Source organism: Drosophila simulans, unplaced genomic scaffold (assembly GCF_016746395.2).
Source record: "Drosophila simulans strain w501 unplaced genomic scaffold, Prin_Dsim_3.1 Segkk10_quiver_pilon, whole genome shotgun sequence".
NCBI classification, from domain to species: Eukaryota; Metazoa; Arthropoda; class Insecta; order Diptera; family Drosophilidae; genus Drosophila; species Drosophila simulans.
Genome location: NW_025416806.1, coordinates 53,021 through 65,244, shown reverse-complemented (window position 1 = coordinate 65,244; position 12,224 = coordinate 53,021). Strand labels below are relative to the sequence as shown.

At 42.3% G+C, this 12,224-nt stretch overlaps 1 pseudogene; it reads left to right on the top strand.

The window, feature by feature from the left end:
• Positions 1 to 6,012: 6,012 nt before the first annotated feature.
• On the top strand, positions 6,013 to 11,623 carry LOC123327394 (annotated as a pseudogene).
• The last annotated feature ends 601 nt before the right edge of the window (positions 11,624 to 12,224 follow it).

Here is a 12,224-nt window from a genome sequence, read left to right as displayed (position 1 = left end):
TGGCCAGCACGGAAACCGAACTGGTGCTCAGGGGTAATCCCCTGGGCTTCCATAATCCTTACAATCCGGACAGCAATCAGTCTCTCAAACACCTTCGAAATTGAAGGGAGGAGACTGATCGGCCGGTAGGAGGCGGGCTCCCTTTCCGGCTTGCCAGGTTTGTGGATCATGGAGATTATCCCGAGCTTCCACTGATAAGGGAAGTATTGCAACCTCACAATAGCGTTGAAAACCAACGTTATGTAGAGGATCGCTTGTCTGGGCAGGGCCTTCAATGTGACGTTGCAGATGACGTCATGTCCAGTTGCTTTGTTGTTATTCTGGCGCACAATGCGGCTTTGTGCAGCACCAACGCGCATCGGAGCCTACTCAGCGCTCGATTCCATTCCGTTTTGTCCAACGGGTGCCGAGACCTCATCCACCTAGTGCGTAAGCGCCTCTTCTCAGCTATAAGCAGCAGGATCTCCCTGGGTATTGGGATTCGATCTGCCGCGGGCTGCCGAGATATTCTGCGAGTTGCCAATCTAGCTGCTGACTTGATATTTACCGAATATTTTTAAGTAAACTTAATCTTTCTTTTTAATTTAATCTTTTTTTATTTATAATATTTGATAATTTTATATATAATGTTTTTTGAAATTTAGTCAGTTCTAGTCTTGGCCACGTCATCGTTAATGCTAATTAAAACGTATGCTGTTTACTTATAAAACTAAACTTGTAATGGTTTTGTTTTAATTTCATGTATTCTCTGGGAGCCAATAAGCTAGATGACCTGCGATGTAGTTTCAGGAGCTGCGCGGATGTAAAATTAGAACAAAGGATGTCGTAAATCAAGGACCAAAGAATAAGAGGTTCGTATCTAAATAATTCGTTATATTTTTAAAATAAGTTCTTATGTTGTTTTGAAAATCGACAATCAAAATCAAAAAATATTTAATATTAATTAGCGGTTATTAACTACAACATAAAATGTATAACAATTGCTACATGACTAAATATGCTAAGGTTTACACAAAATTTACTTCATAAAAATATTGACAATATCGAATTTAACACAAAAATCCAATTCGTAGGAAATCTACGTACCAGAGATGGTATTCATATATTGATGACGTGGTCCATTTGATATTAATTCAGTTCCATTCTTGGCCACGTCGTCGTTAATGCTAATTAAAACTTATGTCCATTGTGTTTACAAATAACACTAAACTTGTAATGGTTTTGTTTTAATTTCATGTACCCTCTGGGAGCCAATAAGCTAGATGACCTGCGATGTAGTTTCAGGAGCTGCGCGGATGTAAAATTAGAACAAAGGATGTCGTAAATCAAGGACCAAAGAATAAGAGGTTCTTATCTAAATAATTCGTTATATTTCTAAAATAAGTTCTTATGTTGTTTTGAAAATCGACAATCAAAATCAAAAAATATTTAATATTAATTAGCGGTACTTAACTAGCAACATGAAATTTAAAACACTTGCTAATACATGACTAACGATGCTGAGGTGAACACAAAATTTACTTCATAGAAATATTGACAATATCGAATTTAATATGAAATTCCAATTTGTAGGAAATCTACGTCCCAGAGACGGTGTTCATATATTGATGATGTGGTCCTTTTGATATTAAGTCAGTTCCATTCTTGGCCACATCGTCGTTAATGCTAATTAAAACTTATGTCCATTGTGTTTACAAATAACACTAAACTTGTAATGGTTTTGTTTTAATTTCATGTACCCTCTGGGAGCCAATAAGCTAGATGACCTGCGATGTAGTTTCAGGAGCTGCGCGGATGTAAAATTAGAACAAAGGATGTCGTAAATCAAGGACCAAAGAATAAGAGGTTCTTATCTAAATAATTCGTTATATTTCTAAAATAAGATCTTATGTTGTTTTGAAAATCGACAATCAAAATCAAAAAATATTTAATATTAATTAGCGGTACTTAACTAGCAACATGAAATTTAAAACACTTGCTAATACATGACTAACGATACTGAGGTGAACACAAAATTTACTTCATAAAAATATTGACAATATCGAATTTAATATAAAATTCCAATTCGTAGGAAATCTACGTACCAGAGATGGTATTCATATATTGATGACGTGGTCCATTTGATATAAAGTCAGTTCCATTCTTGGCCACGTCATCTTTAATGCTAATTAAAACTTATGCCCATTGTGTTTACAAATAACACTAAACTTGTAATGGTTTTGTTTTAATTTCATGTACCCTCTGGGAGCCAATAAGCTAGATGACCTGTGATGTAGTTTCATATGCTGCGCGGATGTAAAATTTGCACAAAGGATGCGTAAATCAAGGACCAAAGAATAAGAGGTTCGTATTTAAATAATTCGTTATATTTTTAAAATAAGTTCTTATGTTGTTTTGATAATCGACAACCAAAATCAAAAAATATTTAATATTAAATAGCGGTAAATAACTAGCAACATGAAATTTAAAACAATTGCTCATAGATATACATGACTAAATATGCTAAGGTGTACACAAAATTTACTTCATAAAAATATTGACAATATCGAACTCGCGGACTCGATGTGGCATAAAATAAATAAATGACAAGCTACACTAAACACACAGCAAACAGCAGACTCCACGCACACACACTTCAGAGAGACAAAAGATTATCCCAAAGGCTGCAAACTGAAGATGGCACACACACACAATGAGAGAATAAGTAATTAAATTAGAAATTAAACTAAGCAAATGGAAAATTTTGCAAGTAAAAATTTTGCGCCCTCCTCCTCGATTCTCATTAGTGGCACGTAAGCTACACGGCACAGTGCAAATATAGTTTTTGTTTCTTGTATATATTTCTAGTGTTTGTCAACTTAATATTTTTAACATATATTTACCGAATATTTTTAGAATATTTTTTTTGCGCCCTCCTCCTCGATTCTCATTAGTGGCACGTAAGCTACACGGCACAGTGCAAATATAGTTTTTGTTTATGGTATATATTTCTAGTGATTGTCAACTTAGTATTTTTAACATATATATACCGAATATTTTTAGAATATTTTTTAAATATTAGTAATTTAAATTAAACTAAGCAAATGGAAAATTTTGCAAATAAAAGTTTTGCGCCCTTCGCCTCGATTCTCATTAGTGGCACGTAAGCTACACGGCACAGTGCAAATATAGTTTTTGTTTCTAGTATATATTTCTAGTGTTTGTCAACTTAATATTTTTAACATATATTTACCGAATATTTTTAAGTAAACTTAATCTTTATAGTATATTTATAATTTATAATATTTGATAATTTTATGTATAATGTTTTTTGAAATTAAGTCAGTTCTAGTCTTGGCCACGTCATCGTTAATGCTAATTAAAACGTATGCTGTTTACTTATAAAACTAAACTTGTAATGGTTTTGTTTTAATTTCATGTATCCTCTGCGAGCCATTAAGCTAGATGACCTGCGATGTAGTTTCAGGAGCTGCACGGATGTAAAATTAGAACAAAGGATGTCGCAAATCAAGGACCAAAGAATAAGAGGTTCGTATCTAAATAATTCGTTATATTTTTAAAATATGTTCTTATGTTGTTTTGAAAATCGACAATCAAAATCAAAAAATATTTAATATTAATTAGCGGTTATTAACTACAACATGAAATTTATAACAATTGCTAATAGATATACATAACAAAATATGCTACTGTGAAAGTTATAATGGTTTAGTTTCAATTATAAGTTCCCTCTGGAAGCCAATACGCTAGATGACCTACGATGTAATATTAGGAGCTATCCGAATATACAATCAGCGAAAAGGATGTCATAAATCAAGGACCATAGAATAAGAGGTTTATATATAAATAATTCGTTATATTTTTAAAATAAGTTCTTATGTTGTTTTGATTATAGACAATCAAAATTAAAAAAATATTTAATATTAATTAGCGGTTATTAACTACAACATAAAATTTATAACAATTGCTAATAGATATACATGACTAAATATGCTAAGGTTTACACAAAATTTACTTCATAAAAATATTGACAATATCGAATTTAACACAAAATTCCAATTCGTAGGAAATCTACGTACCAGAGATGGTATTCATATATTGATGACGTGGTCCATTTGATATTAAGTCAGTTCCATTCTTGGCCACGTCATCGTTAATGCTAATTAAAACTTATGTCCATTGTGTTTACAAATAACACTTAACTTGTAATGGTTTTGTTTTAATTTCATGTACCCTCTGGGAGCCAATAAGCTAGATGACCTGTGTTCAAGTTACGGGGTGTGGACTGTCACCCGCTCTCCGCTCCCTCTTACGCTCCCCACTCCCTCTCACGCTCTCCCGCTCTTCACCACAGAGTCTCCGAGGAGTCTCCGCTGCGCTTGGGAGAACCCAACTCATTAGAATAAGCTTCAGTGTGAAATAACTACCACGATCAATAAACGTACGCCCGGTCGCGCCCGCGCATTTACAAAGTCAAGTGTTCGCTTTTCTCCGAGTGTTCAATTTTCAGCAAACTAGGAAATTTCCAGGACCAGCAACCCCATCACCCTGACATTTTGGTCCTTCGAAGACGGATATCCTGGATTTTTCAAGTTTGTCCACCAGCGAGCAACTTATAAGATAAGTACGAAACTTCCATCCCCTTTAATTGCCGGTCTGCAGCAAAAGGTTCGAAAATCCAATTTCGTTCAATTTGCTGAGATTTATTGTCAAATCAAACGGATTTATCCGACAAAAGGCAATTAAAGAAAAGTACTTATCCATTCTCACGGGCGCCGCCATATTACACCGTTCTAAATTTCTAAGTCCCAATTTTCCGAATATATTTAAATATTCATTCAGTCCAAAAAATGAAAAATTCCAAATGTGAAGAAAGTGAAATTAATTTGTGCCAAGTTCAGTGAAAATTCCTAAAGTCCAACACTCTGCCAAAAGTGGCAAAAATTCTATTCTCGTTTTCACTGTGTCCAACGCAAGCCAAATTCGTTTCGCAAATTTCGCACATTTTTTGCTTCAACTCCGCAGTCCGCTTAACACAATTCGCCATACATTCAAATACAACAATAAACAACACATACCCTCTGGCCATTCAAAGTAAAATATTAATTAAATATTTACCCGCCATTTACCCATATACATTGCATGCATTACATCTCCATATAAATACATATACGCATACATCTCCATATACCTACATATACATCACACATATTACATTACATACATTGCGCAGATTATCTGCATTCCCTTTAACCAAAGTGTACCAAAGTTTACATTGCCTGTTTCCCAAGTGCCGACGCGGAAAAGGCGTATAACCAAAGTTTACCTAAGTTTTGATTGTTTCCCGTCGGCAAGTCCATACCACAAATAAAATTTATTCCAAGTGCCGACGCGGAAAAGGCGTTTTATTTTCCATCAATGTTTTTCCGTAAATTTCCAAATTAATTTCCGAACAATAAATACATTTTAAATTAAATTAAACATTTTAATATTTATTAAATTATTATTTATTATTTATATATATTTATATATATATTTATTATTTTCAAAAAAATAATCATCCATAAATAAATAATACGGCCAAATACAAGTCGTTCACCCGACAAATATTTCCTTTTCGTATTGCTGGGATATTAGTTAGTGGTTGTTTTAGAAGTATTTACAGCGCGGAGAAAAGACTTCAATTCCAGTCATTCCATTTTCTCCGTTTCCAGTTGTAAATAAAAGAATAAAATTTTCTTCCTTCTAATAAACATTTTATATCACCGTGTTCCAATTTCCAAGGGTTCCAACCATAAATAAGGTGGACCCATTACCGTAAATCACAGGTCATTTATACAATTCGCTGTTCGCTCCGAGTCACCTGTCCGATCAGTCTAAACTACGACGTTTCCACTTCGTAAATTTTACACCACTTAAATTATTAAGTGCAGTCTGAGGAATCTTTCTACTTTTTCAAAAGTTTGACCGGGCTCCAAAACCGCTTCCCTTCCATTTCGTATTTCTTCGATTATGCCCATCGGGGACGATAAGAAGAAATTGTCCGCTGACAAGCCCAGGTCTATTTTTTCACCACAAGGGCCCAAGAGTCCAAGAATCCCAAGCATTTCGGTGAGAACGCCTGCGCAGATTTCCGACGACTGTGCTACTCCATCCAAAGCCACAGTACAGCGCATAGCTAAAAATATGGCTGCTTCAGATCTAGCGCTAGCCAAATTCATTTCGGTTTCTGACCGCTTAAGCGAATTTGAGGCTCAGATCAACACTCCGGAATCCGCAGCTCCAACTGTCACGATGCTTGGCGTCCGTCGCGACCAAGTCCGAACCCTATGGGACAAGGTTGAAAAGGAATACGATCTCTGCTCAGAGTGCCTTGTGTCAGCAGGCGAAGCGGCAGCAAGCAACATGCCTATTCTCAGGGCTAAATACAATTATTGCTATTCAGTCTATGAAAGGTGTGTTGCCCAGCTCGTTGATAAAATCGAGCAGGGCACTTCTCAGTCCATCCCAACCGCGAACGCTGCGCCCCAGGCCTACATTTCCTCTGGCTGTCGGTTGCCTCCATGCGATACAGAAGTTTTCACAGGCGACTATCTTCGCTGGCCGACTTTCCGGGATCTTTTCACAACCATTTATATCAATAATCCACGGCTGACTCCGGTTGAAAAGTTATTCCATTTAAATGCCAAAACAAGTGGCGACGCGCATGCCATAGTTTCGATTTCGCCTCTCACCAACGAGGGTTTCCGCTCTGCGTGGGAAAACCTAATAGAGCGTTTCGAAAATAAACGATTGTTGGTAAACAGTCAATTGAAAATACTGTTTAATGTGCAGTCGATACCACAGGAATCTGGGGCGGCCTTGAAGGTACTGCAAAGTACTGTTCAAGGTTGCTTGACTTCCTTAGAACTGTCAGGCATCAACACTGAGAACTGGGACTGCCTGCTGGTATATCTGTGCTCATCCAAGCTCCCGAAGATAACTCTCTCCTTATGGGAGCAGTCGCTACATAAGAAAGCCGACATCCCGACATGGGGAGAGCTGAACACCTTCCTTACAGAACGTCATCGAACTTTAGAGGCCATCGATGATGTGAGACCGTCCGTACCGAGTCAGTCGCATTCCAAAGCGATAAACTCAAGTGGGCCCTCTAGAAAATTAAATTCCTATGAGACGAGAGTGGCTCCAAAATTGAACAGTTGCGACTTGTGCAACAAGGAGAACCATCCTGTCCGTGTATGTCCGCGTTTTCTCCAAATGTCGGTTGACGACCGGTCAGCCTACATTAAACGGAAGCAGTTATGCTTAAACTGCTTCGCAAAGGGACATCAGCTTCGTGAGTGCAAAAGCACTCACAATTGTTTTACTTGCCGTGGCCGGCATCACACGTTGTTGCACCGAAACAACCTCTGTTCCAGCAATTCAAGCCCTTCAAATCCTGCAAGGCCAATTTCCGCTAATCAGGCCAATTTCGTTCCAAATGAGCAAGCCGGTGTTCAGAATTATTTCGCCACAGGCTCAAGAGCTATCCTTCTTGGCACTGCCATAATCAATATTTCCCATCTTGGCACTAACTTTAAGGCACGCGCCCTGATCGACTCCGGATCAGAAGCGACATTCATAACCGAGCGACTGTTCAATCTAATTAGATTGCCATTCCAGGTGGTTCAAGCCCAAGTTTCGGGCTTAAACCAAACAGTAGCTGCTCAGTCCAAGAAGCTCTGCAGTTTCACCATCCGATCTCCGACTAGGCCCGCGTTGCAGTTGGAGACGACGGCCTATGTCCTCCCTCAACTAGCCGGAAATCTGCCTTCCTACCCAATTCCGCAAAATTTCCTTCGGGATCTTCCCGATTTTCCATTGGCGGATCCAAAGTTCTATGAGAGCGCACAAATAGATGTACTTATCGGAGCCGACATCCTGCCTTCGGTGCTTCTGAGTGGAGCAAAAACCAACATCTGTGGCTCTCTCTTGGGGCAAGAGACCATTTTCGGCTGGGTACTAACTGGGCCAGTCTCAGCCTCAGCCCAAAGCAGAATTTCCTCTTTTTCGACACAGATCTCCCACGCGTACGATAATTCACTGGACAAACTCCTCACAAAATTTTAGGAGGTGGAGGATATACCAACAAAGCTGGTAAAAGAATCCGATTCCATGTGCGAGAAGAATTTCCTTCAAACGACCACGAGAAACGAGTGCGGCAAATATGTCGTTACTCTGCCTTTTCGCGACCCAGAACATATCGGTTCCGGGCTAGGGCATTCTAGGTCTTTCGCGTTGGCTCAGTTCTTAAGAAATGAGCAGCGTCTAAAAAGAGATGAGGCCTTGAAAGCGAGATACGATTCGGTGATCCAGGAATATCTCGACTTAAAGCACATGCGACAAGTTCTTCCTACGCATGATTGCAACGCCTATTATATGCCACATCACGCCGTCTTAAAACCGGAGAGCGTAACTACTAAACTCCGTGTAGTATTCAATGCCTCCAGCCCATCATCGAATGGTACCAGTTTAAATGATATCCTTCATGCTGGCCCTGTCTTACAGTCCGACTTGACCATTCAAATTCTGAAGTGGCGCTATTTCCGATACGTGTTCAACGCCGATATCGAGAAAATGTATCGGCAGATCTGGGTAGATCCGAGACACACTCCATTCCAGCGAATACTTTTCCGTAACAATAGAGGGGAAATCAGAGATTTCGAACTGAAAACAGTAACCTTTGGAGTCAATTGCGCGCCTTTCCTGGCGATCCGAGTACTGCAGCAGCTAGCAGCTGACGTAGAACTCAGCCATCCAAAAGCTAGCAATGTCATTCGAAATTTCATGTATGTGGATGATGTTTTAGCCGGAGCGGACTCCACGGAAGAAGCTCAGCTCATGGTGCAAGAGCTCCGAGACGCTCTGAATTCTGCCGGATTTCCATTGAGGAAATGGACCTCCAACCAAAAGGAAGTTTTAGCGGCCATTCAGAGCAACCATCTTTTAAATACTGATTTTCTGGAGATCGATGCAGAAAGTACTGCCAAAACCCTCGGTATTCGCTGGAAAGCAACCTCCGACGAATTCTTCTTCGTCCCGCCATAGTTGGCTATCGAAACGTCCTTTACAAAACGCCAAGTCCTGTCCCAAATTGCCAAATTGTTCGACCCTGCCGGCTGGTTAGCGCCGTTTATCGTTCGAGCCAAAATTTTCATGCAGGAGATTTGGCTGCAGGAACTTGGGTGGGACGAAAACATTCCAAATGAGCTTTGTCAGCGATGGCTGAATTTTCTTCAAAGTTATTCAGTGTTAGAGCAGATACGCATTCCACGCTGGCTATCGTTTCGTCCAGATTTCAAGGTCGAGCATCATGGCTTTTGCGATGCGTCGCAAAAGGCTTACGGGGCGGCCATATATGTCCGCGTAGAAGTGGGCAGCACCATTATGGTGCAACTCCTGACCGCGAAAACCCGGGTAGCACCAGTCAAAACGGTTTCGCTCCCAAGATTGGAGCTGTGCGGAGCGTTATTGCTTTCCGAAATGGCTGCAGCCATCATTCCGCAGATCCCTACGACTACCTCCGAACTTTACTGTTGGACGGACTCCACGATAGTGCTTGCATGGTTAAGCAAGCCAGCATGCCAGTGGACCACATTTGTAGCCAATAGGGTGACGAAGATCGCCCAGGCCACAAAAACAGAGAATTGGTCTCATGTTCAATCTGAGCATAATCCAGCAGACCTGGCAAGTAGAGGAGTTTCCCTCCAAGATCTAGCCGATAGCCAGTTATGGTGGCACGGACCGACTTGGTTGCAAAATCCACGCAACCAATGGCCAACTCAGGTCAACGCTCCGGTGACCGACCTGGAGAAGCGTGCTCTAAAGGTCCATCTCGCGAAAGCTCCTTCTGAAGAGTTGTTGGCACGTTTCTCCAAGCTAGAGAAAGCTCTACGAGTCCTTGCTTATGTTTATCGCTTCATTCAGCGGTGCAGGAAGCAGACATCTCCATCTGATGTTCATCTACTGGCCACTGAAATCGCCGCCGCCGAGCGGTTCCTAATTTCGAACACTCAGCGCAGAGAATTCCCTGTGGAATATCACTGCCTAAGTGAAAAGCGTCCAGTGCCAAGTTCAAGTGCCATCCTAAGCATGAACCCGTTTCTAGATCCGCAAGGACTGATCAGGGCATGCGGCCGTGTGGCGGCTTCCGAAAGCCTTCAATACAATGAACGCCATCCAGTGATTCTTCCGTATAACTGCCTGCTTTCTCGCCTCCTTGCGAATTTCACGCATCGCATAACTCTCCATGGTGGTAACCAGTTAATGGTGCGCCTCATCCGGTCGAAATACTGGATTCCGAGAATCAAGAACCTGATGAAAGCAGTGGTAAATTCGTGCAAAGTATGTGTGATCCACAAAAAGCGCTTGCAAAGCCAACTGATGGGTGTCCTGCCCAAAGAAAGAGCATCGTTCTCCCGACCATTCACGTATACTGGCATGGATTACGCCGGTCCGTTCGATATAAAGAACTATACGGGAAGAGCATGTCTTATTACAAAGGGGTATGTGTTAGTTTTTGTTTGTTTCTCCACCAAGGCCATCCACTTGGAGCCTACATCTGACTTAACGACCGAGAAGTTTCTTGCCGCTTTCTCTCGTTTTGTATCCAGAAGAGGGTGTCCACGTCAAGTCCAGTCAGACAATGGCAAAACCTTTGTTGGCGCTGCCACCCTGCTTTCCCGCGATTTCCTTCAAGCCGTAAAAGAGTCGGTGACGAATGCCTATATTCATCAAGAGATGCAATGGCAATTTATTCCTCCGGGAGCACCCCATATGGGAGGCCTTTGGGAAGCAGGCGTAAAAAGCTTCAAGACGCTATTTTACAAATGCACGGCCACACGAAAATACACGTTCGAAGAGCTCTCCACGCTCTTGGCAAAAATAGAAGCGTGCCTTAACTCCAGGCCGCTCTCTCCTATGTCTGAAGATCCGACAGACTTGCTGGCTCTGACGCCAGGGCATTTCCTTGTCGGGGGACCCCTTATGTCCACGGTGGAACCCGAAGTAAAGGGGGAAACGAAATCCCTTCTTAATCGGTGGCAGCATTTGAAGGCTCTCCATCAGCAGTTCCGTGTGCGATGGAAAGAAGAGTACCTCAAAGAACTCCACAAGCGTTCTAAATGGCAGGCCCCGTCCAAAAATCTACGCATCGATGACATGGTCGTCATCAAGGACGACAACTTGCCCTCTAATGAGTGGCGGCTCGGCAGAATTGAGTCTGTTTTCCCAGGAGCTGACGGCAACGTCCGTGTAGTAAACATCCGTACTGCACGTGGAGTTATTAAACGTCCAGTGGCAAAAGTGGTGCTTTTGCCGACGGAGTCTTCCGAATCTCCACAATAATAGGCGCTCCTCTCGTCCTTAGTTGTAGTTCACTAGCACTAATCATCCATTATTTTTCATTTCGTTTTCGATCTCCTCGACATTCGACTACGCGCAGCATGGCCCCTCGTCAACAAAACGCACGCAGTGCTCGTGCCGTGGAGAGCAGACGTACCCGAGGTATTCAATCCTACCGATGCCGAGTCTGCCGCGGTATCCATCCTCTTCGGAAGTGCGCGAGGTTCCTAAAGCTCAGCGCTGAAAGCGTTTGCGAGCAGTCCTCATTAACCAATACTGCGCCAATTGCCTCGCTCACGAGCATTCCACGGGAGACTGCCGAAGCGGTGATCGTTGCAAGAAGTGCGACCGATCCCACCACACGCTGCTCCACATGCACGAGCAGGTTAGCTCGTTGTCGCGGTCGCGAGCGCGCTCGCGTCGCCAACCGGTGCCAACCCGGCAAGCAGCTTCGGCCTCGTCCCAACGTTCCCGCCGGCACAATCCGCCAACTCAGCGAAGGAGTTCACCGCCACGACGACCGGAATCGACGACGCCAGGCCCATCGCTCTCGTCGCTGCTGCAACGCCACAGCGTGAACATCCTTCCCACAGCGCTGGTCAAGTTGGAGACCGGGACGAAGACCTTCGAGACCGCAGCACTTATCGATCCGTGCAGCCCCATGAGCTGCATCGACGCTTCGTTGGCGTCAGCCTTTAAGCTTTCGATGACCAATGTTGGCGACGAGAAGGTCTGCACGACGACGATTCGCTCCAGGATCGACGCGAACACGAAGCTCGAGGTCGTGCTCAAGATCGAGCCCAGGGTGCGGATCCGTACACCTGTCCGGGCATTGAGCGACA